A 27,238-nucleotide genomic window follows, 5' to 3' on the forward strand; every position below is an offset into this window, starting at 1 on the left:
CGTTCACTAGATGCAGAACAGCCTGCCTCGAGAAGTTGATTCAGGGAAGCAACCAGTGTGTACTCTGTGTCTCTTTTGATTTGTTAGAAACCACAGAGATGTATGCTGCCTGTGCCAATGGTAATGGGGGCATGATGGTACTAGCCTTGCTTTCCATTTGGAAAGTTCCATGCTTGCTGCCGTGAAGCTCCCTGAAATTCTCTGCTGTTGACAGCCCTCTGGCCACTGTAGGCATGGGTGTGGGAAGAAAATGAGTTTTCTCTGGCTACACACGGAGCTTCATTGGCCGGGGTGGGGCTCACCTTGCCATGCTCTAGAGCTAAAGGGAATCTCAGCGTGAGTCCTCGCCTCGAGGTAAGGCCCTGAGTAGCCCTGCAGAAAGGGAGGCATGCAGCTCTTTCCCTGAGCTCTTAGTCGCTGTTTTGCTTTACTTTAAAGGAAGTACCCTTTTCAGGACTCCTAGGCCTCTCGGGTGAGCATCAATTTTGTTCCAAGATCCCTGAGTACCTCCACACCCCTGTAGGCCTGCTGAGCAACAACGAGGCCTATTGGTCCCTCGGAGGTCCTCTGTGTCTGCTGAGTCATGGGAAACACACTGCACTCTTTCTTCTGATATCTTGATTCACAACACTCGCACAGGTTCACGAGCACCGTTCTAGCAAGTTCCAACATGCTGTGGAAATCGCACTCATTCCTTAGTCTGAGCTGCACAGAGAAAAACACTAGGCTTCTCCTTCCCTCTAAGACCTCCTTCTTGAAGTCACCCTGCCATCAGGAGAAACACTGCTTGCGTTCTTACTGCAACTAAAGCACAGTTTTTCCTGTAGCACTGCAGGCTTTTGAAGAGGCACGGGCCCAGAGGCCTAGCTAGGGCGTTCCTTGGTGAGGCTGTTCACTAGATGCAGAACACGCTGCCTCGAGAAGTTGATTCAGGGAAGCAACCAGTGTGTACTCTGTGTCTCTTTTGATTTGTTACAAACCACAGAGATGTATGTTGCCTGTGCCAATGGTAATGGCGGCATGATGGTACTAGCCTTGCTTTCCATTTGGAAAGCTCCATGCTTGCTGCCGTGAAGTTCCCTGAAATTCTCTGCTGTTGACAGCCCTCTGGCCACTGTAGGCATGGGTGTGGGAAGAAAATGAGTGTTCTCTGGCTACACACGGAGCTTCATTGGCCGGGGTGGGGCTCACCTTGCCATGCTCTAGAGCTAAAGGGAATCTCAGCCTGAGTCCTCGCCTCGAGGTAAGGCCCTGAGTAGCCCTGCAGAAAGGGAGGCATGCAGCTCTTTTCATGAGCGCTTAGTGGAGGTTCCGCCTTATGTCAAAGGACGTACCCTTTTCAGGACTCCTAGGCCCGTCGGGTGAGCATCATTTCTGTTCCAAGATCACTGACGCACTCCAAACCCCTGTGGGCCTGCTGAGCAGCATTGATTCCCATACGTCCCTCGGAGGCCCTCTGTGTCTGCCGAGTCTCGGGCAACACACTGTATGTTACTTCAGGAGAGCCATATTTCCAGAGCAGTCGAACAGCATCAGAACCACATTTCTAGGCAGTCCAACATGCCCTGGAAGTTTGCGACATTGCCCTCGTCTGAGCTGCCCTGAGAAAACACTCTTCTTGGAATGTATCGAGGACCTCTTTCCTGAAGTCACTCTATTCAAGGAGAAATACAGCATCCTAACATGCTGTGTCGCTCACAGTGCAAGCAACGTGAGAACTTGCCTCGAGGTAAGGCCCTGCAATGCTATGCAGAAGCGGAGGCGTGTAGCAGTTTCCATGAGGCCGTAGTCGCAGCTCTGCAGCATTTTAACGCCAGTACGCTTTTCAGGACACCTAGGTGCCTCGCCTGGAAACCCTGTTCCCTGCAAGAACACCGAGTACCCTCAGGCTCCCCTGGCCCTTCTAAGCAATATCCAGGCCCGTAGCTTTCCGACTCACAGTGTGTCTGCCGAGTGTAGGGCCACACAGTGCACTCTAATTGGGACATCTTGATTTAGCCAGCACCTGCACAGTTTTATGGGCACCGTTCTAGCAAGTTCCAACATGCCGTGGAAGTCGCACTCATTCCCTAGTCTGAGCTGCACAGAGAAAAACACTAGGCTTCTCCTTCCATCCAGGACCTCCTACCTGAAGTCACCCTGCCTCAGGAGAAAGACGGCTTGTGTTCCTATTGCAACTGAAGCACAGTTTTTCCTGTAGCACTGCAGGTTTGGAAGAGGCAAGGGCCCAGAGGCCTAGCTAAGGCTTTCCTTGGTGAGGCCGTTCACTAGATGCAGAACACGCTGCCTCGAGAAGTTGATTCAGGGAAGCAACCAGTGTGTACTCTGTGTCTCATTTGACTTGTTAAAAAACCACAGAGATGTATGCTGCCTGTGCCCATGGAAATGGGGGCATGATGGTACTAGCCTTGCTTTCCATTTGGAAAGTTCCATGCTTGCTGCCGTGAAGCTCCCTGAAATTCTCTGTTGTTAACAGCCCTCTGGCCACTGTAGGCATGGGTGTGGGAAGAAAATGAGTTTTCTCTGGCTACACACGGAGCTTCATTGGCCGGGGTGGGGCTCACCTTGCCATGCTCTAGAGCTAAAGGGAATCTCAGCGTGAGTCCTCGCCTCGAGGTAAGGCCCTGAGTAGCCCTGCAGAAAGGGAGGCATGCAGCTCTTTCCCTGAGCTCTTAGTCGCTGTTTTGCTTTACTTTAAAGGAAGTACCCTTTTCAGGACTCCTAGGCCTCTCGGGTGAGCATCAATGATGTTCCAAGATCCCTGAGTACCTCCACACCCCTGTAGGCCTGCTGAGCAACAACGAGGCCTATTGGTCCCTCGGAGGTCCTCTGTGTCTGCTGAGTCATGGGAAACACACTGCACTCTTTCTTCTGATATCTTGATTCACAACACTCGCACAGGTTCACGAGCACCGTTCTAGCAAGTTCCAACATGCCGTGGAAATCGCACTCATTCCTTAGTCTGAGCTGCACAGAGAAAAACACTAGGCTTCTCCTTCCATCTAAGACCTCCTTCTTGAAGTCACCCTGCCATCAGGAGAAACACTGCTTGCGTTCTTATTGCAACTAAAGCACAGTTTTTCCTGTAGCACTGCAGGCTTTTGAAGAGGCACGGGCCCAGAGGCCTAGCTAGGGCGTTCCTTGGTGAGGCCGTTCACTAGATGCAGAACAGCCTGCCTCGAGAAGTTGATTCAGGGAAGCAACCAGTGTGTACTCTGTGTCTCTTTTGATTTGTTAGAAACCACAGAGATGTATGCTGCCTGTGCCAATGGTAATGGGGGCATGATGGTACTAGCCTTGCTTTCCATTTGGAAAGCTCCATGCTTGCTGCCGTGAAGCTCCCTGAAATTCTCTGCTGTTGACAGCCCTCTGGCCACTGTAGGCATGGGTGTGGGAAGAAAATGAGTTTTCTCTGGCTACACACGGAGCTTCATTGGCCGGGGTGGGGCTCACCTTGCCATGCTCTAGAGCTAAAGGGAATCTCAACGTGAGTCCTCGCCTCGAGGTAAGGCCCTGAGTAGCCCTGCAGAAAGGGAGGCATGCAGCTCTTTCCCTGAGCTCTTAGTCGCTGTTCTGCTTTACTTTAAAGGAAGTACCCTTTTCAGGACTCCTAGGCCTCTCGGGTGAGCATCATTTTTGTTCCAAGATCCCTGAGTACCTCCACACCCCTGTAGGCCTGCTGAGCAACAACGAGGCCCATTGGTCCCTCGGAGGTCCTCTGTGTCTGCTGAGTCATGGGAAACACACTGCACTCTTTCTTCTGATATCTTGATTCACAGCACTCGCACAGGTTCACGAGCACCGTTCTAGCAAGTTCCAACATGCCGTGGAAATCGCACTCATTCCTTAGTCTGAGCTGCACAGAGAAAAACACTAGGCTTCTCCTTCCATCTAAGACCTCCTTCCTGAAGTCACCCTGCCATCAGGAGAAACACTGCTTGCGTTCTTATTGCAACTAAAGCACAGTTTTTCCTGTAGCACTGCAGGCTTTTGAAGAGGCACGGGCCCAGAGGCCTAGCTAGGGCGTTCCTTGGTGAGGCCGTTCACTAGATGCAGAACAGCCTGCCTCGAGAAGTTGATTCAGGGAAGCAACCAGTGTGTACTCTGTGTCTCTTTTGATTTGTTAGAAACCACAGAGATGTATGCTGCCTGTGCCAATGGTAATGGGGGCATGATGGTACTAGCCTTGCTTTCCATTTGGAAAGCTCCATGCTTGCGGCCGTGAAGCTCCCTGAAATTCTCTGCTGTTGACAGCCCTCTGGCCACTGTAGGCATGGGTTTGGGAAGAAAATGAGTTTTCTCTGGCTACACACGGAGCTTCATTGGCCGGGGTGGGGCTCACCTTGCCATGCTCTAGAGCTAAAGGGAATCTCAGCCTGAGTCCTCGCCTCGAGGTAAGGCCCTGAGTAGCCCTGCAGAAAGGGAGGCATGCAGCTCTTTTCATGAGCGCTTAGTGGAGGTTCCGCCTTATGTCAAAGGACGTACCCTTTTCAGGACTCCTAGGCCCGTCGGGTGAGCATCATTTCTGTTCCAAGATCACTGACGCACTCCAAACCCCTGTGGGCCTGCTGAGCAGCATTGATTCCCATACGTCCCTCGGAGGCCCTCTGTGTCTGCCGAGTCTCGGGCAACACACTGTATGTTACTTCAGGAGAGCCATATTTCCAGAGCAGTCGAACAGCATCAGAACCACATTTCTAGGCAGTCCAACATGCCCTGGAAGTTTGCGACATTGCCCTCGTCTGAGCTGCCCTGAGAAAACACTCTTCTTGGAATGTATCGAGGACCTCTTTCCTGAAGTCACTCTATTCAAGGAGAAATACAGCATCCTAACATGCTGTGTCGCTCACAGTGCAAGCAACGTGAGAACTTGCCTCGAGGTAAGGCCCTGCAATGCTATGCAGAAGCGGAGGCGTGTAGCAGTTTCCATGAGGCCGTAGTCGCAGCTCTGCAGCATTTTAACGCCAGTACGCTTTTCAGGACACCTAGGTGCCTCGCCTGGAAACCCTGTTCCCTGCAAGAACACCGAGTACCCTCAGGCTCCCCTGGCCCTTCTAAGCAATATCCAGGCCCGTAGCTTTCCGACTCACAGTGTGTCTGCCGAGTGTAGGGCCACACAGTGCACTCTAATTGGGACATCTTGATTTAGCCAGCACCTGCACAGTTTTATGGGCACCGTTCTAGCAAGTTCCAACATGCCGTGGAAGTCGCACTCATTCCCTAGTCTGAGCTGCACAGAGAAAAACACTAGGCTTCTCCTTCCATCCAGGACCTCCTACCTGAAGTCACCCTGCCTCAGGAGAAAGACGGCTTGTGTTCCTATTGCAACTGAAGCACAGTTTTTCCTGTAGCACTGCAGGTTTGGAAGAGGCAAGGGCCCAGAGGCCTAGCTAAGGCTTTCCTTGGTGAGGCCGTTCACTAGATGCAGAACACGCTGCCTCGAGAAGTTGATTCAGGGAAGCAACCAGTGTGTACTCTGTGTCTCATTTGACTTGTTAAAAAACCACAGAGATGTATGCTGCCTGTGCCCATGGAAATGGGGGCATGATGGTACTAGCCTTGCTTTCCATTTGGAAAGTTCCATGCTTGCTGCCGTGAAGCTCCCTGAAATTCTCTGTTGTTGACAGCCCTCTGGCCACTGTAGGCATGGGTGTGGGAAGAAAATGAGTTTTCTCTGGCTACACACGGAGCTTCATTGGCCGGGGTGGGGCTCACCTTGCCATGCTCTAGAGCTAAAGGGAATCTCAGCGTGAGTCCTCGCCTCGAGGTAAGGCCCTGAGTAGCCCTGCAGAAAGGGAGGCATGCAGCTCTTTCCCTGAGCTCTTAGTCGCTGTTCTGCTTTACTTTAAAGGAAGTACCCTTTTCAGGTCTCCTAGGCCTCTCGGGTGAGCATCAATGATGTTCCAAGATCCCTGAGTACCTCCACACCCCTGTAGGCCTGCTGAGCAACAACGAGGCCTATTGGTCCCTCGGAGGTCCTCTGTGTCTGCTGAGTCATGGGAAACACACTGCACTCTTTCTTCTGATATCTTGATTCACAACACTCGCACAGGTTCACGAGCACCGTTCTAGCAAGTTCCAACATGCCGTGGAAATCGCACTCATTCCTTAGTCTGAGCTGCACAGAGAAAAACACTAGGCTTCTCCTTCCATCTAAGACCTCCTTCTTGAAGTCACCCTGCCATCAGGAGAAACACTGCTTGCGTTCTTATTGCAACTAAACACAGTTTTTCCTGTAGCACTGCAGGCTTTTGAAGAGGCACGGGCCCAGAGGCCTAGCTAGGGCGTTCCTTGGTGAGGCCGTTCACTAGATGCAGAACAGCCTGCCTCGAGAAGTTGATTCAGGGAAGCAACCAGTGTGTACTCTGTGTCTCTTTTGATTTGTTAGAAACCACAGAGATGTATGCTGCCTGTGCCAATGGTAATGGGGGCATGATGGTACTAGCCTTGCTTTCCATTTGGAAAGCTCCATGCTTGCTGCCGTGAAGCTCCCTGAAATTCTCTGCTGTTGACAGCCCTCTGGCCACTGTAGGCATGGGTGTGGGAAGAAAATGAGTTTTCTCTGGCTACACACGGAGCTTCATTGGCCGGGGTGGGGCTCACCTTGCCATGCTCTAGAGCTAAAGGGAATCTCAACGTGAGTCCTTGCCTCGAGGTAATGCCCTGAGTAGCCCTGCAGAAAGGGAGGCATGCAGCTCTTTCCCTGAGCTCTTAGTCGCTGTTCTGCTTTACTTTAAAGGAAGTACCCTTTTCAGGACTCCTAGGCCTCTCGGGTGAGCATCATTTTTGTTCCAAGATCCCTGAGTACCTCCACACCCCTGTAGGCCTGCTGAGCAACAACGAGGCCCATTGGTCCCTCGGAGGTCCTCTGTGTCTGCTGAGTCATGGGAAACACACTGCACTCTTTCTTCTGATATCTTGATTCACAGCACTCGCACAGGTTCACGAGCACCGTTCTAGCAAGTTCCAACATGCCGTGGAAATCGCACTCATTCCTTAGTCTGAGCTGCACAGAGAAAAACACTAGGCTTCTCCTTCCATCTAAGACCTCCTTCCAGAAGTCACCCTGCCATCAGGAGAAACACTGCTTGCGTTCTTATTGCAACTAAAGCACAGTTTTTCCTGTAGCACTGCAGGCTTTTGAAGAGGCACGGGCCCAGAGGCCTAGCTAGGGCGTTCCTTGGTGAGGCCGTTCACTAGATGCAGAACAGCCTGCCTCGAGAAGTTGATTCAGGGTAGCAACCAGTGTGTACTCTGTGTCTCTTTTGATTTGTTAGAAACCACAGAGATGTATGCTGCCTGTGCCAATGGTAATGGGGGCATGATGGTACTAGCCTTGCTTTCCATTTGGAAAGCTCCATGCTTGCGGCCGTGAAGCTCCCTGAAATTCTCTGCTGTTGACAGCCCTCTGGCCACTGTAGGCATGGGTTTGGGAAGAAAATGAGTTTTCTCTGGCTACACACGGAGCTTCATTGGCCGGTGTGGGGCTCACCTTGCCATGCTCTAGAGCTAAAGGGAATCTCAGCCTGAGTCCTCGCCTCGAGGTAAGGCCCTGAGTAGCCCTGCAGAAAGGGAGGCATGCAGCTCTTTTCATGAGCGCTTAGTGGAGGTTCCGCCTTATGTCAAAGGACGTACCCTTTTCAGGACTCCTAGGCCCGTCGGGTGAGCATCATTTCTGTTCCAAGATCACTGACGCACTCCAAACCCCTGTGGGCCTGCTGAGCAGCATTGATTCCCATACGTCCCTCGGAGGCCCTCTGTGTCTGCCGAGTCTCGGGCAACACACTGTATGTTACTTCAGGAGAGCCATATTTCCAGAGCAGTCGAACAGCATCAGAACCACATTTCTAGGCAGTCCAACATGCCCTGGAAGTTTGCGACATTGCCCTCGTCTGAGCTGCCCTGAGAAAACACTCTTCTTGGAATGTATCGAGGACCTCTTTCCTGAAGTCACTCTATTCAAGGAGAAATACAGCATCCTAACATGCTGTGTCGCTCACAGTGCAAGCAACGTGAGAACTTGCCTCGAGGTAAGGCCCTGCAATGCTATGCAGAAGCGGAGGCGTGTAGCAGTTTCCATGAGGCCGTAGTCGCAGCTCTGCAGCATTTTAACGCCAGTACGCTTTTCAGGACACCTAGGTGCCTCGCCTGGAAACCCTGTTCCCTGCAAGAACACCGAGTACCCTCAGGCTCCCCTGGCCCTTCTAAGCAATATCCAGGCCCGTAGCTTTCCGACTCACAGTGTGTCTGCCGAGTGTAGGGCCACACAGTGCACTCTAATTGGGACATCTTGATTTAGCCAGCACCTGCACAGTTTTATGGGCACCGTTCTAGCAAGTTCCAACATGCCGTGGAAGTCGCACTCATTCCCTAGTCTGAGCTGCACAGAGAAAAACACTAGGCTTCTCCTTCCATCCAGGACCTCCTACCTGAAGTCACCCTGCCTCAGGAGAAAGACGGCTTGTGTTCCTATTGCAACTGAAGCACAGTTTTTCCTGTAGCACTGCAGGTTTGGAAGAGGCAAGGGCCCAGAGGCCTAGCTAAGGCTTTCCTTGGTGAGGCCGTTCACTAGATGCAGAACACGCTGCCTCGAGAAGTTGATTCAGGGAAGCAACCAGTGTGTACTCTGTGTCTCATTTGACTTGTTAAAAAACCACAGAGATGTATGCTGCCTGTGCCCATGGAAATGGGGGCATGATGGTACTAGCCTTGATTTCCATTTGGAAAGCTCCATGCTTGCTGCCGTGAAGCTCCCTGAAATTCTCTGCTGTTGACAGGCCCCTGGCCACTCTAGCATTGGTGTGGGAAGAAAATGAGTTTTCTCTGGCTACACACGGAGCTTTTTTGGCCGGGGTGGGGCTCACCTTGCCATGCTCTAGAGCTAAAGGGAATCTCAACGTGAGTCCTTGCCTCGAGGTAAGGCCCTGAGTAGCCCTGCAGAAAGGGAGGCATGCAGCTCTTTTCATGAGCTCTTAGACGCTGTTCTGCTTTACTTTAAAGGAAGTACCCTTTTCAGGTCTCCTAGGCCTCTCGGGTGAGCATCATTTTTGTTCCAAGATCCCTGAGTACCTCCACACCCCTGTAGGCCTGCTGAGCAACAACGAGGCCCATTGGTCCCTCGGAGGTCCTCTGTGTCTGCTGAGTCATAGGCAACACACTGCACTCTTTCTTGTGATATCTTGATTCACAGCACTCGCACAGGTTCACGAGCACCGTTCTAGCAAGCTCCAACATGCCGTGGAAATCGCACTCATTCCTTAGTCTGAGCTGCACAGAGAAAAACACTAGGCTTCTCCTTCCATCTAAGACCTCCTTCTTGAAGTCACCCTGCCATCAGGAGAAACACTGCTTGCGTTCTTATTGCAACTAAACACAGTTTTTCCTGTAGCACTGCAGGCTTTTGAAGAGGCACGGGCCCAGAGGCCTAGCTAGGGCGTTCCTTGGTGAGGCCGTTCACTAGATGCAGAACAGCCTGCCTCGAGAAGTTGATTCAGGGAAGCAACCAGTGTGTACTCTGTGTCTCTTTTGATTTGTTAGAAACCACAGAGATGTATGCTGCCTGTGCCAATGGTAATGGGGGCATGATGGTACTAGCCTTGCTTTCCATTTGGAAAGCTCCATGCTTGCTGCCGTGAAGCTCCCTGAAATTCTCTGCTGTTGACAGCCCTCTGGCCACTGTAGGCATGGGTGTGGGAAGAAAATGAGTTTTCTCTGGCTACACACGGAGCTTCATTGGCCGGGGTGGGGCTCACCTTGCCATGCTCTAGAGCTAAAGGGAATCTCAACGTGAGTCCTTGCCTCGAGGTAATGCCCTGAGTAGCCCTGCAGAAAGGGAGGCATGCAGCTCTTTCCCTGAGCTCTTAGTCGCTGTTCTGCTTTACTTTAAAGGAAGTACCCTTTTCAGGACTCCTAGGCCTCTCGGGTGAGCATCATTTTTGTTCCAAGATCCCTGAGTACCTCCACACCCCTGTAGGCCTGCTGAGCAACAACGAGGCCCATTGGTCCCTCGGAGGTCCTCTGTGTCTGCTGAGTCATGGGAAACACACTGCACTCTTTCTTCTGATATCTTGATTCACAGCACTCGCACAGGTTCACGAGCACCGTTCTAGCAAGTTCCAACATGCCGTGGAAATCGCACTCATTCCTTAGTCTGAGCTGCACAGAGAAAAACACTAGGCTTCTCCTTCCATCTAAGACCTCCTTCCAGAAGTCACCCTGCCATCAGGAGAAACACTGCTTGCGTTCTTATTGCAACTAAAGCACAGTTTTTCCTGTAGCACTGCAGGCTTTTGAAGAGGCACGGGCCCAGAGGCCTAGCTAGGGCGTTCCTTGGTGAGGCCGTTCACTAGATGCAGAACAGCCTGCCTCGAGAAGTTGATTCAGGGTAGCAACCAGTGTGTACTCTGTGTCTCTTTTGATTTGTTAGAAACCACAGAGATGTATGCTGCCTGTGCCAATGGTAATGGGGGCATGATGGTACTAGCCTTGCTTTCCATTTGGAAAGCTCCATGCTTGCGGCCGTGAAGCTCCCTGAAATTCTCTGCTGTTGACAGCCCTCTGGCCACTGTAGGCATGGGTTTGGGAAGAAAATGAGTTTTCTCTGGCTACACACGGAGCTTCATTGGCCGGTGTGGGGCTCACCTTGCCATGCTCTAGAGCTAAAGGGAATCTCAGCCTGAGTCCTCGCCTCGAGGTAAGGCCCTGAGTAGCCCTGCAGAAAGGGAGGCATGCAGCTCTTTTCATGAGCGCTTAGTGGAGGTTCCGCCTTATGTCAAAGGACGTACCCTTTTCAGGACTCCTAGGCCCGTCGGGTGAGCATCATTTCTGTTCCAAGATCACTGACGCACTCCAAACCCCTGTGGGCCTGCTGAGCAGCATTGATTCCCATACGTCCCTCGGAGGCCCTCTGTGTCTGCCGAGTCTCGGGCAACACACTGTATGTTACTTCAGGAGAGCCATATTTCCAGAGCAGTCGAACAGCATCAGAACCACATTTCTAGGCAGTCCAACATGCCCTGGAAGTTTGCGACATTGCCCTCGTCTGAGCTGCCCTGAGAAAACACTCTTCTTGGAATGTATCGAGGACCTCTTTCCTGAAGTCACTCTATTCAAGGAGAAATACAGCATCCTAACATGCTGTGTCGCTCACAGTGCAAGCAACGTGAGAACTTGCCTCGAGGTAAGGCCCTGCAATGCTATGCAGAAGCGGAGGCGTGTAGCAGTTTCCATGAGGCCGTAGTCGCAGCTCTGCAGCATTTTAACGCCAGTACGCTTTTCAGGACACCTAGGTGCCTCGCCTGGAAACCCTGTTCCCTGCAAGAACACCGAGTACCCTCAGGCTCCCCTGGCCCTTCTAAGCAATATCCAGGCCCGTAGCTTTCCGACTCACAGTGTGTCTGCCGAGTGTAGGGCCACACAGTGCACTCTAATTGGGACATCTTGATTTAGCCAGCACCTGCACAGTTTTATGGGCACCGTTCTAGCAAGTTCCAACATGCCGTGGAAGTCGCACTCATTCCCTAGTCTGAGCTGCACAGAGAAAAACACTAGGCTTCTCCTTCCATCCAGGACCTCCTACCTGAAGTCACCCTGCCTCAGGAGAAAGACGGCTTGTGTTCCTATTGCAACTGAAGCACAGTTTTTCCTGTAGCACTGCAGGTTTGGAAGAGGCAAGGGCCCAGAGGCCTAGCTAAGGCTTTCCTTGGTGAGGCCGTTCACTAGATGCAGAACACGCTGCCTCGAGAAGTTGATTCAGGGAAGCAACCAGTGTGTACTCTGTGTCTCATTTGACTTGTTAAAAAACCACAGAGATGTATGCTGCCTGTGCCCATGGAAATGGGGGCATGATGGTACTAGCCTTGATTTCCATTTGGAAAGCTCCATGCTTGCTGCCGTGAAGCTCCCTGAAATTCTCTGCTGTTGACAGGCCCCTGGCCACTCTAGCATTGGTGTGGGAAGAAAATGAGTTTTCTCTGGCTACACACGGAGCTTTTTTGGCCGGGGTGGGGCTCACCTTGCCATGCTCTAGAGCTAAAGGGAATCTCAACGTGAGTCCTTGCCTCGAGGTAAGGCCCTGAGTAGCCCTGCAGAAAGGGAGGCATGCAGCTCTTTTCATGAGCTCTTAGACGCTGTTCTGCTTTACTTTAAAGGAAGTACCCTTTTCAGGTCTCCTAGGCCTCTCGGGTGAGCATCATTTTTGTTCCAAGATCCCTGAGTACCTCCACACCCCTGTAGGCCTGCTGAGCAACAACGAGGCCCATTGGTCCCTCGGAGGTCCTCTGTGTCTGCTGAGTCATAGGCAACACACTGCACTCTTTCTTGTGATATCTTGATTCACAGCACTCGCACAGGTTCACGAGCACCGTTCTAGCAAGCTCCAACATGCCGTGGAAATCGCACTCATTCCTTAGTCTGAGCTGCACAGAGAAAAACACTAGGCTTCTCCTTCCATCTAAGACCTCCTTCCTGAAGTCACCCTGCCATCAGGAGAAACACTGCTTGCGTTCTTACTGCAACTAAAGCACAGTTTTTCCTGTAGCACTGCAGGCTTTTGAAGAGGCACGGGCCCAGAGGCCTAGCTAGGGCGTTCCTTGGTGAGGCCGTTCACTAGATGCAGAACAGCCTGCCTCGAGAAGTTGATTCAGGGAAGCAACCAGTGTGTACTCTGTGTCTCTTTTGATTTGTTAGAAACCACAGAGATGTATGCTGCCTGTGCCAATGGTAATGGGGGCATGATGGTACTAGCCTTGCTTTCCATTTGGAAAGCTCCATGCTTGCTGCCGTGAAGCTCCCTGAAATTCTCTGCTGTTGACAGCCCTCTGGCCACTGTAGGCATGGGTGTGGGAAGAAAATGAGTTTTCTCTGGCTACACACGGAGCTTCATTGGCCGGGGTGGGGCTCACCTTGCCATGCTCTAGAGCTAAAGGGAATCTCAACGTGAGTCCTTGCCTCGAGGTAAGGCCCTGAGTAGCCCTGCAGAAAGGGAGGCATGCAGCTCTTTCCCTGAGCTCTTAGTCGCTGTTCTGCTTTACTTTAAAGGAAGTACCCTTTTCAGGACTCCTAGGCCTCTCGGGTGAGCATCATTTTTGTTCCAAGATCCCTGAGTACCTCCACACCCCTGTAGGCCTGCTGAGCAACAACGAGGCCCATTGGTCCCTCGGAGGTCCTCTGTGTCTGCTGAGTCATGGGAAACACACTGCACTCTTTCTTCTGATATCTTGATTCACAGCACTCGCACAGGTTCACGAGCACCGTTCTAGCAAGTTCCAACATGCCGTGGAAATCGCACTCATTCCTTAGTCTGAGCTGCACAGAGAAAAACACTAGGCTTCTCCTTCCATCTAAGACCTCCTTCCTGAAGTCACCCTGCCATCAGGAGAAACACTGCTTGCGTTCTTATTGCAACTAAAGCACAGTTTTTCCTGTAGCACTGCAGGCTTTTGAAGAGGCACGGGCCCAGAGGCCTAGCTAGGGCGTTCCTTGGTGAGGCCGTTCACTAGATGCAGAACAGCCTGCCTCGAGAAGTTGATTCAGGGAAGCAACCAGTGTGTACTCTGTGTCTCTTTTGATTTGTTAGAAACCACAGAGATGTATGCTGCCTGTGCCAATGGTAATGGGGGCATGATGGTACTAGCCTTGCTTTCCATTTGGAAAGCTCCATGCTTGCGGCCGTGAAGCTCCCTGAAATTCTCTGCTGTTGACAGCCCTCTGGCCACTGTAGGCATGGGTTTGGGAAGAAAATGAGTTTTCTCTGGCTACACACGGAGCTTCATTGGCCGGGGTGGGGCTCACCTTGCCATGCTCTAGAGCTAAAGGGAATCTCAGCCTGAGTCCTCGCCTCGAGGTAAGGCCCTGAGTAGCCCTGCAGAAAGGGAGGCATGCAGCTCTTTTCATGAGCGCTTAGTGGAGGTTCCGCCTTATGTCAAAGGACGTACCCTTTTCAGGACTCCTAGGCCCGTCGGGTGAGCATCATTTCTGTTCCAAGATCACTGACGCACTCCAAACCCCTGTGGGCCTGCTGAGCAGCATTGATTCCCATACGTCCCTCGGAGGCCCTCTGTGTCTGCCGAGTCTCGGGCAACACACTGTATGTTACTTCAGGAGAGCCATATTTCCAGAGCAGTCGAACAGCATCAGAACCACATTTCTAGGCAGTCCAACATGCCCTGGAAGTTTGCGACATTGCCCTCGTCTGAGCTGCCCTGAGAAAACACTCTTCTTGGAATGTATCGAGGACCTCTTTCCTGAAGTCACTCTATTCAAGGAGAAATACAGCATCCTAACATGCTGTGTCGCTCACAGTGCAAGCAACGTGAGAACTTGCCTCGAGGTAAGGCCCTGCAATGCTATGCAGAAGCGGAGGCGTGTAGCAGTTTCCATGAGGCCGTAGTCGCAGCTCTGCAGCATTTTAACGCCAGTACGCTTTTCAGGACACCTAGGTGCCTCGCCTGGAAACCCTGTTCCCTGCAAGAACACCGAGTACCCTCAGGCTCCCCTGGCCCTTCTAAGCAATATCCAGGCCCGTAGCTTTCCGACTCACAGTGTGTCTGCCGAGTGTAGGGCCACACAGTGCACTCTAATTGGGACATCTTGATTTAGCCAGCACCTGCACAGTTTTATGGGCACCGTTCTAGCAAGTTCCAACATGCCGTGGAAGTCGCACTCATTCCCTAGTCTGAGCTGCACAGAGAAAAACACTAGGCTTCTCCTTCCATCCAGGACCTCCTACCTGAAGTCACCCTGCCTCAGGAGAAAGACGGCTTGTGTTCCTATTGCAACTGAAGCACAGTTTTTCCTGTAGCACTGCAGGTTTGGAAGAGGCAAGGGCCCAGAGGCCTAGCTAAGGCTTTCCTTGGTGAGGCCGTTCACTAGATGCAGAACACGCTGCCTCGAGAAGTTGATTCAGGGAAGCAACCAGTGTGTACTCTGTGTCTCATTTGACTTGTTAAAAAACCACAGAGATGTATGCTGCCTGTGCCCATGGAAATGGGGGCATGATGGTACTAGCCTTGCTTTCCATTTGGAAAGCTCCATGCTTGCTGCCGTGAAGCTCCCTGAAATTCTCTGTTGTTGACAGCCCTCTGGCCACTGTAGGCATGGGTGTGGGAAGAAAATGAGTTTTCTCTGGCTACACACGGAGCTTCATTGGCCGGGGTGGGGCTCACCTTGCCATGCTCTAGAGCTAAAGGGAATCTCAGCGTGAGTCCTCGCCTCGAGGTAAGGCCCTGAGTAGCCCTGCAGAAAGGGAGGCATGCAGCTCTTTCCCTGAGCTCTTAGTCGCTGTTCTGCTTTACTTTAAAGGAAGTACCCTTTTCAGGTCTCCTAGGCCTCTCGGGTGAGCATCAATGATGTTCCAAGATCCCTGAGTACCTCCACACCCCTGTAGGCCTGCTGAGCAACAACGAGGCCTATTGGTCCCTCGGAGGTCCTCTGTGTCTGCTGAGTCATGGGAAACACACTGCACTCTTTCTTCTGATATCTTGATTCACAACACTCGCACAGGTTCACGAGCACCGTTCTAGCAAGTTCCAACATGCCGTGGAAATCGCACTCATTCCTTAGTCTGAGCTGCACAGAGAAAAACACTAGGCTTCTCCTTCCATCTAAGACCTCCTTCTTGAAGTCACCCTGCCATCAGGAGAAACACTGCTTGCGTTCTTATTGCAACTAAACACAGTTTTTCCTGTAGCACTGCAGGCTTTTGAAGAGGCACGGGCCCAGAGGCCTAGCTAGGGCGTTCCTTGGTGAGGCCGTTCACTAGATGCAGAACAGCCTGCCTCGAGAAGTTGATTCAGGGAAGCAACCAGTGTGTACTCTGTGTCTCTTTTGATTTGTTAGAAACCACAGAGATGTATGCTGCCTGTGCCAATGGTAATGGGGGCATGATGGTACTAGCCTTGCTTTCCATTTGGAAAGCTCCATGCTTGCTGCCGTGAAGCTCCCTGAAATTCTCTGCTGTTGACAGCCCTCTGGCCACTGTAGGCATGGGTGTGGGAAGAAAATGAGTTTTCTCTGGCTACACACGGAGCTTCATTGGCCGGGGTGGGGCTCACCTTGCCATGCTCTAGAGCTAAAGGGAATCTCAACGTGAGTCCTTGCCTCGAGGTAATGCCCTGAGTAGCCCTGCAGAAAGGGAGGCATGCAGCTCTTTCCCTGAGCTCTTAGTCGCTGTTCTGCTTTACTTTAAAGGAAGTACCCTTTTCAGGACTCCTAGGCCTCTCGGGTGAGCATCATTTTTGTTCCAAGATCCCTGAGTACCTCCACACCCCTGTAGGCCTGCTGAGCAACAACGAGGCCCATTGGTCCCTCGGAGGTCCTCTGTGTCTGCTGAGTCATGGGAAACACACTGCACTCTTTCTTCTGATATCTTGATTCACAGCACTCGCACAGGTTCACGAGCACCGTTCTAGCAAGTTCCAACATGCCGTGGAAATCGCACTCATTCCTTAGTCTGAGCTGCACAGAGAAAAACACTAGGCTTCTCCTTCCATCTAAGACCTCCTTCCTGAAGTCACCCTGCCATCAGGAGAAACACTGCTTGCGTTCTTATTGCAACTAAAGCACAGTTTTTCCTGTAGCACTGCAGGCTTTTGAAGAGGCACGGGCCCAGAGGCCTAGCTAGGGCGTTCCTTGGTGAGGCCGTTCACTAGATGCAGAACAGCCTGCCTCGAGAAGTTGATTCAGGGAAGCAACCAGTGTGTACTCTGTGTCTCTTTTGATTTGTTAGAAACCACAGAGATGTATGCTGCCTGTGCCAATGGTAATGGGGGCATGATGGTACTAGCCTTGATTTCCATTTGGAAAGCTCCATGCTTGCTGCCGTGAAGCTCCCTGAAATTCTCTGCTGTTGACAGGCCCCTGGCCACTCTAGCATGGGTGTGGGAAGAAAATGAGTTTTCTCTGGCTACACACGGAGCTTTTTTGGCCGGGGTGGGGCTCACCTTGCCATGCTCTAGAGCTAAAGGGAATCTCAACGTGAGTCCTTGCCTCGAGGTAAGGCCCTGAGTAGCCCTGCAGAAAGGGAGGCATGCAGCTCTTTTCATGAGCTCTTAGACGCTGTTCTGCTTTACTTTAAAGGAAGTACCCTTTTCAGGTCTCCTAGGCCTCTCGGGTGAGCATCATTTTTGTTCCAAGATCCTTGAGTACCTCCACACCCCTGTAGGCCTGCTGAGCAACAACGAGGCCCATTGGTCCCTCGGAGGTCCTCTGTGTCTGCTGAGTCATGGGAAACACACTGCACTCTTTCTTCTGATATCTTGATTCACAGCACTCGCACAGGTTCACGAGCACCGTTCTAGCAAGCTCCAACATGCCGTGGAAATCGCACTCATTCCTTAGTCTGAGCTGCACAGAGAAAAACACTAGGCTTCTCCTTCCATCTAAGACCTCCTTCCTGAAGTCACCCTGCCATCAGGAGAAACACTGCTTGCGTTCTTACTGCAACTAAAGCACAGTTTTTCCTGTAGCACTGCAGGCTTTTGAAGAGGCACGGGCCCAGAGGCCTAGCTAGGGCGTTCCTTGGTGAGGCCGTTCACTAGATGCAGAACAGCCTGCCTCGAGAAGTTGATTCAGGGAAGCAACCAGTGTGTACTCTGTGTCTCTTTTGATTTGTTAGAAACCACAGAGATGTATGCTGCCTGTGCCAATGGTAATGGGGGCATGATGGTACTAGCCTTGCTTTCCATTTGGAAAGTTCCATGCTTGCTGCCGTGAAGCTCCCTGAAATTCTCTGTTGTTGACAGCCCTCTGGCCACTGTAGGCATGGGTGTGGGAAGAAAATGAGTTTTCTCTGGCTACACACGGAGCTTCATTGGCCGGGGTGGGGCTCACCTTGCCATGCTCTAGAGCTAAAGGGAATCTCAACGTGAGTCCTTGCCTCGAGGTAAGGCCCTGAGTAGCCCTGCAGAAAGGGAGGCATGCAGCTCTTTCCCTGAGCTCTTAGTCGCTGTTCTGCTTTACTTTAAAGGAAGTACCCTTTTCAGGTCTCCTAGGCCTCTCGGGTGAGCATCAATTTTGTTCCAAGATCCCTGAGTACCTCCACACCCCTGTAGGCCTGCTGAGCAACAACGAGGCCCATTGGTCCCTCGGAGGTCCTCTGTGTCTGCTGAGTCATGGGAAACACACTGCACTCTTTCTTCTGATATCTTGATTCACAGCACTCGCACAGGTTCACGAGCACCGTTCTAGCAAGTTCCAACATGCCGTGGAAATCGCACTCATTCCTTAGTCTGAGCTGCACAGAGAAAAACACTAGGCTTCTCCTTCCATCTAAGACCTCCTTCCAGAAGTCACCCTGCCATCAGGAGAAACACTGCTTGCGTTCTTATTGCAACTAAAGCACAGTTTTTCCTGTAGCACTGCAGGCTTTTGAAGAGGCACGGGCCCAGAGGCCTAGCTAGGGCGTTCCTTGGTGAGGCCGTTCACTAGATGCAGAACAGCCTGCCTCGAGAAGTTGATTCAGGGTAGCAACCAGTGTGTACTCTGTGTCTCTTTTGATTTGTTAGAAACCACAGAGATGTATGCTGCCTGTGCCAATGGTAATGGGGGCATGATGGTACTAGCCTTGCTTTCCATTTGGAAAGCTCCATGCTTGCGGCCGTGAAGCTCCCTGAAATTCTCTGCTGTTGACAGCCCTCTGGCCACTGTAGGCATGGGTTTGGGAAGAAAATGAGTTTTCTCTGGCTACACACGGAGCTTCATTGGCCGGTGTGGGGCTCACCTTGCCATGCTCTAGAGCTAAAGGGAATCTCAGCCTGAGTCCTCGCCTCGAGGTAAGGCCCTGAGTAGCCCTGCAGAAAGGGAGGCATGCAGCTCTTTTCATGAGCGCTTAGTGGAGGTTCCGCCTTATGTCAAAGGACGTACCCTTTTCAGGACTCCTAGGCCCGTCGGGTGAGCATCATTTCTGTTCCAAGATCACTGACGCACTCCAAACCCCTGTGGGCCTGCTGAGCAGCATTGATTCCCATACGTCCCTCGGAGGCCCTCTGTGTCTGCCGAGTCTCGGGCAACACACTGTATGTTACTTCAGGAGAGCCATATTTCCAGAGCAGTCGAACAGCATCAGAACCACATTTCTAGGCAGTCCAACATGCCCTGGAAGTTTGCGACATTGCCCTCGTCTGAGCTGCCCTGAGAAAACACTCTTCTTGGAATGTATCGAGGACCTCTTTCCTGAAGTCACTCTATTCAAGGAGAAATACAGCATCCTAACATGCTGTGTCGCTCACAGTGCAAGCAACGTGAGAACTTGCCTCGAGGTAAGGCCCTGCAATGCTATGCAGAAGCGGAGGCGTGTAGCAGTTTCCATGAGGCCGTAGTCGCAGCTCTGCAGCATTTTAACGCCAGTACGCTTTTCAGGACACCTAGGTGCCTCGCCTGGAAACCCTGTTCCCTGCAAGAACACCGAGTACCCTCAGGCTCCCCTGGCCCTTCTAAGCAATATCCAGGCCCGTAGCTTTCCGACTCACAGTGTGTCTGCCGAGTGTAGGGCCACACAGTGCACTCTAATTGGGACATCTTGATTTAGCCAGCACCTGCACAGTTTTATGGGCACCGTTCTAGCAAGTTCCAACATGCCGTGGAAGTCGCACTCATTCCCTAGTCTGAGCTGCACAGAGAAAAACACTAGGCTTCTCCTTCCATCCAGGACCTCCTACCTGAAGTCACCCTGCCTCAGGAGAAAGACGGCTTGTGTTCCTATTGCAACTGAAGCACAGTTTTTCCTGTAGCACTGCAGGTTTGGAAGAGGCAAGGGCCCAGAGGCCTAGCTAAGGCTTTCCTTGGTGAGGCCGTTCACTAGATGCAGAACACGCTGCCTCGAGAAGTTGATTCAGGGAAGCAACCAGTGTGTACTCTGTGTCTCATTTGACTTGTTAAAAAACCACAGAGATGTATGCTGCCTGTGCCCATGGAAATGGGGGCATGATGGTACTAGCCTTGATTTCCATTTGGAAAGCTCCATGCTTGCTGCCGTGAAGCTCCCTGAAATTCTCTGCTGTTGACAGGCCCCTGTCCACTCTAGCATTGGTGTGGGAAGAAAATGAGTTTTCTCTGGCTACACACGGAGCTTTTTTGGCCGGGGTGGGGCTCACCTTGCCATGCTCTAGAGCTAAAGGGAATCTCAACGTGAGTCCTTGCCTCGAGGTAAGGCCCTGAGTAGCCCTGCAGAAAGGGAGGCATGCAGCTCTTTTCATGAGCTCTTAGACGCTGTTCTGCTTTACTTTAAAGGAAGTACCCTTTTCAGGTCTCCTAGGCCTCTCGGGTGAGCATCATTTTTGTTCCAAGATCCCTGAGTACCTCCACACCCCTGTAGGCCTGCTGAGCAACAACGAGGCCCATTGGTCCCTCGGAGGTCCTCTGTGTCTGCTGAGTCATAGGCAACACACTGCACTCTTTCTTGTGATATCTTGATTCACAGCACTCGCACAGGTTCACGAGCACCGTTCTAGCAAGCTCCAACATGCCGTGGAAATCGCACTCATTCCTTAGTCTGAGCTGCACAGAGAAAAACACTAGGCTTCTCCTTCCATCTAAGACCTCCTTCCTGAAGTCACCCTGCCATCAGGAGAAACACTGCTTGCGTTCTTACTGCAACTAAAGCACAGTTTTTCCTGTAGCACTGCAGGCTTTTGAAGAGGCACGGGCCCAGAGGCCTAGCTAGGGCGTTCCTTGGTGAGGCCGTTCACTAGATGCAGAACAGCCTGCCTCGAGAAGTTGATTCAGGGAAGCAACCAGTGTGTACTCTGTGTCTCTTTTGATTTGTTAGAAACCACAGAGATGTATGCTGCCTGTGCCAATGGTAATGGGGGCATGATGGTACTAGCCTTGCTTTCCATTTGGAAAGCTCCATGCTTGCTGCCGTGAAGCTCCCTGAAATTCTCTGCTGTTGACAGCCCTCTGGCCACTGTAGGCATGGGTGTGGGAAGAAAATGAGTTTTCTCTGGCTACACACGGAGCTTCATTGGCCGGGGTGGGGCTCACCTTGCCATGCTCTAGAGCTAAAGGGAATCTCAACGTGAGTCCTCGCCTCGAGGTAAGGCCCTGAGTAGCCCTGCAGAAAGGGAGGCATGCAGCTCTTTCCCTGAGCTCTTAGTCGCTGTTCTGCTTTACTTTAAAGGAAGTACCCTTTTCAGGACTCCTAGGCCTCTCGGGTGAGCATCATTTTTGTTCCAAGATCCCTGAGTACCTCCACACCCCTGTAGGCCTGCTGAGCAACAACGAGGCCCATTGGTCCCTCGGAGGTCCTCTGTGTCTGCTGAGTCATGGGAAACACACTGCACTCTTTCTTCTGATATCTTGATTCACAGCACTCGCACAGGTTCACGAGCACCGTTCTAGCAAGTTCCAACATGCCGTGGAAATCGCACTCATTCCTTAGTCTGAGCTGCACAGAGAAAAACACTAGGCTTCTCCTTCCATCTAAGACCTCCTTCCTGAAGTCACCCTGCCATCAGGAGAAACACTGCTTGCGTTCTTATTGCAACTAAAGCACAGTTTTTCCTGTAGCACTGCAGGCTTTTGAAGAGGCACGGGCCCAGAGGCCTAGCTAGGGCGTTCCTTGGTGAGGCCGTTCACTAGATGCAGAACAGCCTGCCTCGAGAAGTTGATTCAGGGTAGCAACCAGTGTGTACTCTGTGTCTCTTTTGATTTGTTAGAAACCACAGAGATGTATGCTGCCTGTGCCAATGGTAATGGGGGCATGATGGTACTAGCCTTGCTTTCCATTTGGAAAGCTCCATGCTTGCGGCCGTGAAGCTCCCTGAAATTCTCTGCTGTTGACAGCCCTCTGGCCACTGTAGGCATGGGTTTGGGAAGAAAATGAGTTTTCTCTGGCTACACACGGAGCTTCATTGGCCGGTGTGGGGCTCACCTTGCCATGCTCTAGAGCTAAAGGGAATCTCAGCCTGAGTCCTCGCCTCGAGGTAAGGCCCTGAGTAGCCCTGCAGAAAGGGAGGCATGCAGCTCTTTTCATGAGCGCTTAGTGGAGGTTCCGCCTTATGTCAAAGGACGTACCCTTTTCAGGACTCCTAGGCCCGTCGGGTGAGCATCATTTCTGTTCCAAGATCACTGACGCACTCCAAACCCCTGTGGGCCTGCTGAGCAGCATTGATTCCCATACGTCCCTCGGAGGCCCTCTGTGTCTGCCGAGTCTCGGGCAACACACTGTATGTTACTTCAGGAGAGCCATATTTCCAGAGCAGTCGAACAGCATCAGAACCACATTTCTAGGCAGTCCAACATGCCCTGGAAGTTTGCGACATTGCCCTCGTCTGAGCTGCCCTGAGAAAACACTCTTCTTGGAATGTATCGAGGACCTCTTTCCTGAAGTCACTCTATTCAAGGAGAAATACAGCATCCTAACATGCTGTGTCGCTCACAGTGCAAGCAACGTGAGAACTTGCCTCGAGGTAAGGCCCTGCAATGCTATGCAGAAGCGGAGGCGTGTAGCAGTTTCCATGAGGCCGTAGTCGCAGCTCTGCAGCATTTTAACGCCAGTACGCTTTTCAGGACACCTAGGTGCCTCGCCTGGAAACCCTGTTCCCTGCAAGAACACCGAGTACCCTCAGGCTCCCCTGGCCCTTCTAAGCAATATCCAGGCCCGTAGCTTTCCGACTCACAGTGTGTCTGCCGAGTGTAGGGCCACACAGTGCACTCTAATTGGGACATCTTGATTTAGCCAGCACCTGCACAGTTTTATGGGCACCGTTCTAGCAAGTTCCAACATGCCGTGGAAGTCGCACTCATTCCCTAGTCTGAGCTGCACAGAGAAAAACACTAGGCTTCTCCTTCCATCCAGGACCTCCTACCTGAAGTCACCCTGCCTCAGGAGAAAGACGGCTTGTGTTCCTATTGCAACTGAAGCACAGTTTTTCCTGTAGCACTGCAGGTTTGGAAGAGGCAAGGGCCCAGAGGCCTAGCTAAGGCTTTCCTTGGTGAGGCCGTTCACTAGATGCAGAACACGCTGCCTCGAGAAGTTGATTCAGGGAAGCAACCAGTGTGTACTCTGTGTCTCATTTGACTTGTTAAAAAACCACAGAGATGTATGCTGCCTGTGCCCATGGAAATGGGGGCATGATGGTACTAGCCTTGATTTCCATTTGGAAAGCTCCATGCTTGCTGCCGTGAAGCTCCCTGAAATTCTCTGCTGTTGACAGGCCCCTGGCCACTCTAGCATTGGTGTGGGAAGAAAATGAGTTTTCTCTGGCTACACACGGAGCTTTTTTGGCCGGGGTGGGGCTCACCTTGCCATGCTCTAGAGCTAAAGGGAATCTCAACGTGAGTCCTTGCCTCTAGGTAAGGCCCTGAGTAGCCCTGCAGAAAGGGAGGCATGCAGCTCTTTCCCTGAGCTCTTAGTCGCTGTTCTGCTTTACTTTAAAGGAAGTACCCTTTTCAGGACTCCTAGGCCTCTCGGGTGAGCATCATTTTTGTTCCAAGATCCCTGAGTACCTCCACACCCCTGTAGGCCTGCTGAGCAACAACGAGGCCCATTGGTCCCTCGGAGGTCCTCTGTGTCTGCTGAGTCATGGGAAACACACTGCACTCTTTCTTCTGATATCTTGATTCACAGCACTCGCACAGGTTCACGAGCACCGTTCTAGCAAGTTCCAACATGCCGTGGAAATCGCACTCATTCCTTAGTCTGAGCTGCACAGAGAAAAACACTAGGCTTCTCCTTCCATCTAAGACCTCCTTCCTGAAGTCACCCTGCCATCAGGAGAAACACTGCTTGCGTTCTTATTGCAACTAAAGCACAGTTTTTCCTGTAGCACTGCAGGCTTTTGAAGAGGCACGGGCCCAGAGGCCTAGCTAGGGCGTTCCTTGGTGAGGCCGTTCACTAGATGCAGAACAGCCTGCCTCGAGAAGTTGATTCAGGGAAGCAACCAGTGTGTACTCTGTGTCTCTTTTGATTTTTTAGAAACCACAGAGATGTATGCTGCCTGTGCCAATGGTAATGGGGGCATGATGGTACTAGCCTTGCTTTCCATTTGGAAAGCTCCATGCTTGCTGCCGTGAAGCTCCCTGAAATTCTCTGCTGTTGACAGCCCTCTGGCCACTGTAGGCATGGGTGTGGGAAGAAAATGAGTTTTCTCTGGCTACACACGGAGCTTCATTGGCCGGTGTGGGGCTCACCTTGCCATGCTCTAGAGCTAAAGGGAATCTCAACGTGAGTCCTTGCCTCGAGGTAAGGCCCTGAGTAGCCCTGCAGAAAGGGAGGCATGCAGCTCTTTCCCTGAGCTCTTAGTCGCTGTTCTGCTTTACTTTAAAGGAAGTACCCTTTTCAGGACTCCTAGGCCTCTCGGGTGAGCATCATTTTTGTTCCAAGATCCCTGAGTACCTCCACACCCCTGTAGGCCTGCTGAGCAACAACGAGGCCCATTGGTCCCTCGGAGGTCCTCTGTGTCTGCTGAGTCATGGGAAACACACTGCACTCTTTCTTCTGATATCTTGATTCACAGCACTCGCACAGGTTCACGAGCACCGTTCTAGCAAGTTCCAACATGCCGTGGAAATCGCACTCATTCCTTAGTCTGAGCTGCACAGAGAAAAACACTAGGCTTCTCCTTCCATCTAAGACCTCCTTCCTGAAGTCACCCTGCCATCAGGAGAAACACTGCTTGCGTTCTTATTGCAACTAAAGCACAGTTTTTCCTGTAGCACTGCAGGCTTTTGAAGAGGCACGGGCCCAGAGGCCTAGCTAGGGCGTTCCTTGGTGAGGCCGTTCACTAGATGCAGAACAGCCTGCCTCGAGAAGTTGATTCAGGGAAGCAACCAGTGTGTACTCTGTGTCTCTTTTGATTTGTTAGAAACCACAGAGATGTATGCTGCCTGTGCCAATGGTAATGGGGGCATGATGGTACTAGCCTTGATTTCCATTTGGAAAGCTCCATGCTTGCTGCCGTGAAGCTCCCTGAAATTCTCTGTTGTTGACAGCCCTCTGGCCACTGTAGGCATGGGTGTGGGAAGAAAATGAGTTTTCTCTGGCTACACACGGAGCTTCATTGGCCGGGGTGGGGCTCACCTTGCCATGCTCTAGAGCTAAAGGGAATCTCAACGTGAGTCCTTGCCTCGAGGTAAGGCCCTGAGTAGCCCTGCAGAAAGGGAGGCATGCAGCTCTTTCCCTGAGCTCTTAGTCGCTGTTCTGCTTTACTTTAAAGGAAGTACCCTTTTCAGGACTCCTAGGCCTCTCGGGTGAGCATCATTTTTGTTCCAAGATCCCTGAGTACCTCCACACCCCTGTAGGCCTGCTGAGCAACAACGAGGCCCATTGGTCCCTCGGAGGTCCTCTGTGTCTGCTGAGTCATGGGAAACACACTGCACTCTTTCTTCTGATATCTTGATTCACAGCACTCGCACAGGTTCACGAGCACCGTTCTAGCAAGTTCCAACATGCCGTGGAAATCGCACTCATTCCTTAGTCTGAGCTGCACAGAGAAAAACACTAGGCTTCTCCTTCCATCTAAGACCTCCTTCCTGAAGTCACCCTGCCATCAGGAGAAACACTGCTTGCGTTCTTATTGCAACTAAAGCACAGTTTTTCCTGTAGCACTGCAGGCTTTTGAAGAGGCACGGGCCCAGAGGCCTAGCTAGGGCGTTCCTTGGTGAGGCCGTTCACTAGATGCAGGACAGCCTGCCTCGAGAAGTTGATTCAGGGAAGCAACCAGTGTGTACTCTGTGTCTCTTTTGATTTGTTAGAAACCACAGAGATGTATGCTGCCTGTGCCAATGGTAATGGGGGCATGATGGTACTAGCCTTGCTTTCCATTTGGAAAGCTCCATGCTTGCGGCCGTGAAGCTCCCTGAAATTCTCTGCTGTTGACAGCCCTCTGGCCACTGTAGGCATGGGTTTGGGAAGAAAATGAGTTTTCTCTGGCTACACACGGAGCTTCATTGGCCGGGGTGGGGCTCACCTTGCCATGCTCTAGAGCTAAAGGGAATCTCAACGTGAGTCCTCGCCTCGAGGTAAGGCCCTGAGTAGCCCTGCAGAAAGGGAGGCATGCAGCTCTTTTCATGAGCGCTTAGTGGAGGTTCCGCCTTATGTCAAAGGACGTACCCTTTTCAGGACTCCTAGGCCCCTCGGAGGAGCATCATTTCTATTCCAAGATCACTGACGCACTCCAAACCCCTGTGGGCCTGCTGAGCAGCATTGATTCCCATACGTCCCTCGGAGGCCCTCTGTGTCTGCCGAGTCTCGGGCAACACACTGTATGTTACTTCAGGAGAGCCATATTTCCAGAGCAGTCGAACAGCATCAGAACCACATTTCTAGGCAGTCCAACATGCCCTGGAAGTTTGCGACATTGCCCTCGTCTGAGCTGCCCTGAGAAAACACTCTTCTTGGAATGTATCGAGGACCTCTTTCCTGAAGTCACTCTATTCAAGGAGAAATACAGCATCCTAACATGCTGTGTCGCTCACAGTGCAAGCAACGTGAGAACTTGCCTCGAGGTAAGGCCCTGCAATGCTATGCAGAAGCGGAGGCGTGTAGCAGTTTCCATGAGGCCGTAGTCGCAGCTCTGCAGCATTTTAACGCCAGTACGCTTTTCAGGACACCTAGGTGCCTCGCCTGGAAACCCTGTTCCCTGCAAGAACACCGAGTACCCTCAGGCTCCCCTGGCCCTTCTAAGCAATATCCAGGCCCGTAGCTTTCCGACTCACAGTGTGTCTGCCGAGTGTAGGGCCACACAGTGCACTCTAATTGGGACATCTTGATTTAGCCAGCACCTGCACAGTTTTATGGGCACCGTTCTAGCAAGTTCCAACATGCCGTGGAAGTCGCACTCATTCCCTAGTCTGAGCTGCACAGAGAAAAACACTAGGCTTCTCCTTCCATCCAGGACCTCCTACCTGAAGTCACCCTGCCTCAGGAGAAAGACGGCTTGTGTTCCTATTGCAACTGAAGCACAGTTTTTCCTGTAGCACTGCAGGTTTGGAAGAGGCAAGGGCCCAGAGGCCTAGCTAAGGCTTTCCTTGGTGAGGCCGTTCACTAGATGCAGAACACGCTGCCTCGAGAAGTTGATTCAGGGAAGCAACCAGTGTGTACTCTGTGTCTCATTTGACTTGTTAAAAAACCACAGAGATGTATGCTGCCTGTGCCCATGGAAATGGGGGCATGATGGTACTAGCCTTGATTTCCATTTGGAAAGCTCCATGCTTGCTGCCGTGAAGCTCCCTGAAATTCTCTGCTGTTGACAGCCCTCTGGCCACTGTAGGCATGGGTGTGGGAAGAAAATGAGTTTTC

The sequence above is a fragment of the Balaenoptera ricei genome, chromosome 16, assembly GCF_028023285.1.
Source record: "Balaenoptera ricei isolate mBalRic1 chromosome 16, mBalRic1.hap2, whole genome shotgun sequence".
Taxonomy (NCBI): Eukaryota; Metazoa; Chordata; class Mammalia; order Artiodactyla; family Balaenopteridae; genus Balaenoptera; species Balaenoptera ricei.